This window comes from Pteropus vampyrus, unplaced genomic scaffold, assembly GCF_000151845.1.
Source record: "Pteropus vampyrus isolate Shadow unplaced genomic scaffold, Pvam_2.0 Scaffold45, whole genome shotgun sequence".
Classification (NCBI taxonomy): domain Eukaryota; kingdom Metazoa; phylum Chordata; class Mammalia; order Chiroptera; family Pteropodidae; genus Pteropus; species Pteropus vampyrus.
In genome coordinates, this window is record NW_011888826.1 from 5,635,054 (window position 1) to 5,642,083 (window position 7,030).

Consider the following 7,030-nt stretch of genomic DNA (forward strand, 5'->3'; position numbering starts at 1 on the left):
TCTGCCATTTATGATAAATTCTCATGCATTTACAAGAATATATCCAGAAATATATACAGGACCACGAGAAACACATAAAAACACATGCTTACTCAAACACACACACACACACACACACACACACACACACACACACACACACACCCCTATTTCTCTGAGTAGGTCATCCCTAGATAGGGGCTTGAAGACTTCAGGCATTTTAGGCAGAAACTGACCTTGTCACTACAGTGGGTCAGATCCGTACAACTTGAAAGTCCACATAGCAACTCACAATACTTTAAGTTTTCTTGGCCACTAGCAAAGTTTATCAACCAACTATGGCCTTAGTAGGTGTCCTTTCAAGAGAATTTCATAAAAGCACATAAACCCAGGGATGAAAAACAAATACTTGGCTAAAGTAGAACCATTTAAAACTTGAAAATGAAAAATGGACAAAGAGAAAAGCATTAATAGTGACTGACACTGGTTTCACGACCTTTGGTATTATAAATATATATCAGTGATGATTTTTTCATGAGGTAAAATGGAACTCCAAAGATAGTTTTTAAAAGCTAACTTTAAAATTTTTAACCCAGTAAGGCAAATCTGCTATAGATCAAGCTAAAGAGGTCTAGAAAAACACTGTATGTCCTGTCATGAACCAGGAGGGGCTTTCTCTCTGGCATTATCCTCCTTCTGGTCTTTCTGCTGTACCATCAACATCCAAGCACAGAGCAATGCAATGTCCCCATTTTCAACATGAATGCTATAGGGAGAAACATGTTATAACCAGGAAAAGCTCATTCAGGTTAATGTGAATTCCATGTCTCAAAGTACTACGGAAGAACTGCTATAATTAACAGTCTGTTGGCACTTCCATTATATACCACATTTCTAGGCAGTTTATAACTCAACTGTTTTTAATGAGAAATTGCTCTTCGGGATGAAACTTAGCATGAATGGCTTAAAACAAAAAAAGCCTCAAATTCATTAGGGCAGATGTTAGCTCTATCATCTTGGCTCTCCTGTTCCCTAACCGACAGTCCATTTAACACAGTTCACTATCTACTCTCAACGAAAGGAGACCACGGGTATCTGACTCGGAAAAGTACACCTTCAAAGGAAAAGATTCACTGAAAATATATCAATAATGCCAGAGTGGAAGTGAATTAAAAAAGTATCTTTAAAACTGGTAAAAGTAAACATTTCCATATTTAAATTTTATTTAAATTCAAATAAAACAAACTAGGCAGCTTTCAAGCATTTAGATGGAATTCTTCTTGCAGGTAAGAACTATGGTTCTAGATGGAGGAATACGGAAGCTTCTTACAAGCAAGCACTGTAGTTATACTCTTTGGGGTCCACAGTAATTATTAACTGTGATTTACTACAATCTTGTTTTCTATTCAAGGTATAAATTTTGGATTCTGGGTTTGATTACATGCAATATAAATTTTATCTTAAACGTGCGATATTTTAAAAATATCGTTTACTCAAGTCATAACTATATTTCATTTTTATTGAGATATAAGTATTCTACCTTATGGCTTCCCAGAACCTTTGAGATTCACATTCAGATAACTAAAATGGAGGATAATAAGTTATATGAATTTGATCAATTAAATAAGTTCTGTATCTCCACTATTCCCATTTTAGTTATCTATGCATATTCTGATGAGAACACAGAAATATACAAATCCATTTACTTTACTGTAAAGTAACTCACCAGACTGACTGTATGCCAACTAAAGATCTGGAGATCACAGTCCCACTTTCATATTATTTTGGTGTCTACATAAAGAGTTTCCAAGCTCTAAATATACTGTATAAAATGTGGTGGGAGGGGAGAAATTATGAGAGCTTAGAAATATCCTTCATAGTTCTTTTTCTTCTCAGCATCATCTTCATGTTTTCTTGGTCTATTATTGTACGACCTTATGTCATTCATTCAGATTGGGGAGTGAGGAAAAAGGAGAACAGCCTAATTCAGGATTTTAAAAGTGTGTATAGGCCTAAGGACTGGTGGATCGCAATTTCCTTAACCAGAAATAAGGTCAAGTACTGGACGGAGAACAGATATGTTAACATGATGATAACAATTGATGGTGAGCAGAAGAGGGAGCATGGCAGCTAAGATAAACACAGTGGTGAGTCAAGTACCTGAGGAGAGGGAGAAGAGCTCAGATTAGAAAGTACAGATCTCCCAAATTCAGATTAAGATTGAGGAGGAGGAAAGCAAGGGTTGCTCCAGGACTGGGAGTGTTTGGGAAGGAGTTGACCAGAGGGGGAGGGAAGAGGCACCAGGCACACCCACAGGCCTACTGCAGAGGGCAGGCTTCAATCAGGACGAGGAGGATGGCCAGGAGTTGAGAAATAACCCTGGGGTCTTTTCGACTTTCTAGTATTCTAACCAAATATTGGAAAGCATTAGAATAAATTATCCTTCATGGCTAAATAAGATTTTCCTCCTGATTCCCTAAGCTATCCCTCTCCTGATTTGAGCCCCTTACAAAAAAAAGTATGACCGCAAGAAATAGTCCACACACCAAAAACAATTATTTGATACCCAATTTGGGTTCCAAAAAAGCCATCGCTATACTTGGACCTTTCCCTGCTTCTTCCAGGTTCAAGTGCTTTACTTCTTTCCTCTGTCCTTAAGCGCCTTGTAATCACACCATGTAAAAAGACTACGATAAGCAGTAAATTAGATAATATTTAAATTTCGGTTTAGTTTTTCTAAGAAAAGTATCAAAATGTTCCTTAATATCATCATTCGGTAACTTTTAAAAGATGATAAATTGCGAGAATACCAAATCATAACTATAATTTCTGCATAGACATTTAAAATTGGAATTTGTGACACTGAAATATACCACAAAGTCAAGATAGCTGCATTTGAGGTTTTTGTATAATATCTGATCTAGTGGCCAAAGTATATAATTGCTTGGTTTATGTTCTTTCTTACCTATAAATTTACTTAAGACATATTTAAAGACTTGAACACTTTTGAAATATGCCAGCTAATGAAACTCCCGGGGGAGTTTTAATTATACTAGCAATGTCCAAAGTATCAACTATGAATTTCCCAAAGTCCTAGAAGTTAAGGAGGTGGATAAGGAACTAATCAAGCATGATGCTCTAAATTGCTTATAAACCCTCCTCCTTCTCTCATCCTCTTCCTTTTTCTTACATTTATTAATTAAAGTAGAAATAATGACTCCAGTCTAATGTGCTTGCAAATCCTGTATTTTAGATGTGATGGGTTTTGTCACATGCAAGTACAATACATAATACTCTAAATAGAAAAACAAGCTCAAAGGAGATTTTGCAGAGATGACTAATGAATCTTGTTTTTCTCAAAAGTTATCAGATGTCTAATGTTAGCCCTGACATTTTAGTCTAGAGTTCATCACAAATAACTCCTTCCTCCGATGTTTATATGAAAAGATTACGCATTGTCCTTCCTCATTTCAATGACAAAAGCCCAATATTCCAAATGCCCATTATTCCTTACTCTGTGTACAGCTAGTTTTAAGCATGGGTTTGTGTTTTGGACTTCTCTGTGTCTAAATCAACCAAAGAAAAATTCAGGACCTGATATTCCACAGAAGCAGCCACTGAGAACAGTAAAGACCATTATTTCCTCTCCCACTGCCGGTGGAGGTCAGCCTCCCTGTCATTAGCCATGTCATAACATAATTGTATTACTACTCCTTATGTGGGCAGATACTGAGCTATAACTGAACACATCACATCATTGTAAAAATGAAAAAGTGCTACTTCTTTGTCCCAATTTAGTATAAAATCAGTGAAAACAATCTTCAGAAATGACACTGCACTAAGAAACTGAAAGGAACTGTTATTACTCTGTAGGTACATATTTAAACTGATCCTCTGACAACCTCAACTAGAACAAAAAATGTGACTGTATTTTACTACTGAACTCCAATCCTGAGATCCTGTAATCCAATTTTTTTTGGTAACATTCAGTTCAATTAAGGGATATAATGCTACTTAAAATAGTCTTAATTAGATGAAACTTGACAGTGGTATCCATCTCTAAATGTGAAATATAACCATGCTTTAAGTTGCACTTCCAGCCTACATGCTTCTGTCCAGTCTATGAGCTACACTGCATTTCACAGGCTGACCTACATACAGCAGCATGCCATCCGTTGTGGCTGTTTGTATGAGAGATGCCTCCGACAGTTGCCATAATCAAGATCATTTGCATTGTTCTTACTTTTCTCCCTCAATGGGCTACATGAAAATGGAGGCCAGTTTGCACAGTGATGTGTTCATAACGTGATATGCTTTTACGAGAGAGCAATACTAGATTAAACTGTTTCCACAAAATTCCTCCTACAGTTTATTAACTGAAAATGTAAGTTGTGCTTTGGCATCCTAGGGAGCAGCAGTGCTAGAAAGTGTCAGCAGAGTAAAACCTCCACATTTGAGTTTAGAAAAGCTTCAGGAAAAGGATATTCCTTTTCTCCATTTGGGTCTCCTCTGACATTGAAAAAAAAATGGCATTGGGGAAACTAGTGACAACTTAATGACACTGAAGCACAGAAAGATACCAGTTCTGCTGAGACTTAGCACACCAACTTTAACTAGCAACGTGTTGACAGATTTAAAATAAAGATAATTAGTAATTTATGATCTTATCACCCTATTAAAAACAAATAACCCGACAAAGTGACTATTTCTTGCACTAAACTACAAATTCATTGCACCTCTGAAAGATACAAGGTTTACAACGCAATCTTGTCTCTTTTAAGGAATCATGCTCCGACCTGTTTTTACTAAATGTAGATACAGATTTCTTATTTGATCTCTTCCAAACTTCTGCCCTTCCCTCATATCCCCGCAAATCCATTTGAGTCATTGCAAAAATGAACACTGGTTGACAACATTCGAAGCAAGGAAAAATGTAGAGCTGGACAGAAATTTTGTACCAAGAGTAATCATGATGGAGTAGGAAACACTAGTGCTTGGGCTTTCTGGGGTCCAGCAAGCCTACTCAGGACATTTAATATTATTAGGACTCAGTGACAAATATATCTGATGGATAAGAGCAGGAGAAGACATCCTGTGAGAAACATTTCCATGAAGTCTCTTCTTACTATGAGAAGTACATCTTCTGACTTTGCATCTTTAAAAATCCATTATTCCTTGGATAAGTTAAATAGAAGACGTGCAACTAGTCTATAGAAAGGGTAGCTAATTTGCATTTAAAAAGAACAGTTTGCTCCTCAAACACCGGGTGACTTAAAAGGAACTTCAGTGAGCTGGTAAAGAAATTCTGAAGACTTTTTAAATTAATTTATTCTATTCACAGCACAACCCACTAAAATTATTTAAAGCTCTTAATTGGAAAATGATTTAATATATTGAAGTAATTCTTGATTTTCCAAAGCATTTAGCTTTTAAATTAAATCTGACCCTACTGTCATAAGAATAGCAAGTGATACCTGTATCCAAGTCATTACCTTCTTTCTGGAGCCTAAAATCACTGATAAATTTAACAGGATGTTTCATTGCCAGAATGGTTCTGACCTTTTGGTTTGGTTACTACTGTGGAATATGTCTTTACTATCCAAGATAGGATTACTACTTCATTATTTTTATTAGTATCAGTAATAGTGTCGTAAGCAAAAGAAAATGTTACAAACACAAAATATTTGCTTATAAAGGCAAATCAGATTTTAGAATAAAAGGTTACCAATTGAGAATGAAACTTCAGCACACAAACTTCTCTTGCCAAAGTTACCCGTGCCTTCCAACTTGCCCCGAGCTAAAAGTCTCTCTGAATGATGAAAAGCCTTTCTGCCTTGCTCAAGACTGGATCCCCCTCGTTTCGAACTTGCCTAAACGTCTTCAGCACATCCCTGCTACTGGGTCGCACACTGTGCACAGCATCAAGGAGCTTCTCCACGGGGTGATATCTGTGGTTCACTCAACTCACAGTTGTGAGTGTGTCTGTGTGTGTGCGTGTGTGTGTGTGTGTGTGTGTGTGTGCGTGCGTGCGCGCGCATTCGCGCGCGCGCATCATGACTGACCAAGACTCAAGGCTGCGAGTCGGTTGCGTGGTGGGGAGCCCAGGGGCTGGGGATGCAGCGCTCTAAATACCTCTGTATCACGTAAAAAAGCTGTTTGATGATGACTCGCCACCAGGCAAATTTTAGGAGTCCTACCGATTTATCCAGTGGAATTCACCGAGGGGCAGACATGGAATTGCTTGCGGGGCTGTGAATATCAGGCAGGTTTATCACCAAGCTGGAGCTAGGCGTCAAAACCGCTCCTCCGGCGTTTCAGAGAACTCGATTTTCTCCGCCGACATCCACCGGGCAGGACAGCTTAGACACGTCCAATAAGCCCCAAGTGGGGATGGCCGTGGCCCTACGGTTGCTCTAAGGAGGCCGGTCCGCGCTCGTCCTTCTTCTCTCGGCCGAGAGTTCGAGAAGCCCCGAGAGTAAACCCCGGCTTAAGCAACTCCTGACTGATTCTATCCTCGGGACGAGCGGAGCTCCGCCGTAGTCCCGGCCGGCGTGCCCACCCCCGGCCACCCGCATGGTCAAGCCTCGCCCGGGTCCCCTGCGGCCGTGGCACCTGGGAGCTCCGCCGTAGTCCCGGCCGGCGTCCCCACCCCCGGCCACCCGCATGGTCAAGCCTCGCCCGGGTCCCCTGCGGCTGTGGCACTGGGCTGTGGGTACAGCTCAGCCTGGGGCCCTGCTCTAGCCCCGCGCCGAGTGCAAGAGCTTTGGACGTGAACACGACGCGCTCCCTCGACTCCCAACAAACTTGCAATTTCCGCGCGCACCCCCCAAGCGAGAGCTGTCCCCCAGACCCCGCTCCTCCGCTGCGCCCCGGCCAGCAAACCGGCGTCCGAACACCCGGCTCGTCAGTCCGAAGGGGTTTGGGAAAACAAAAGAGTTGTGGATCAATTTTTCCCGGCGAGGGGCGGAGGCATCTCTGGGGTCCGTGCACCCCGACTCCCGGCTGCTCCCCTGGCAACTAATCCCGCGCAGGGAAGCAGTGCCACGAGCCC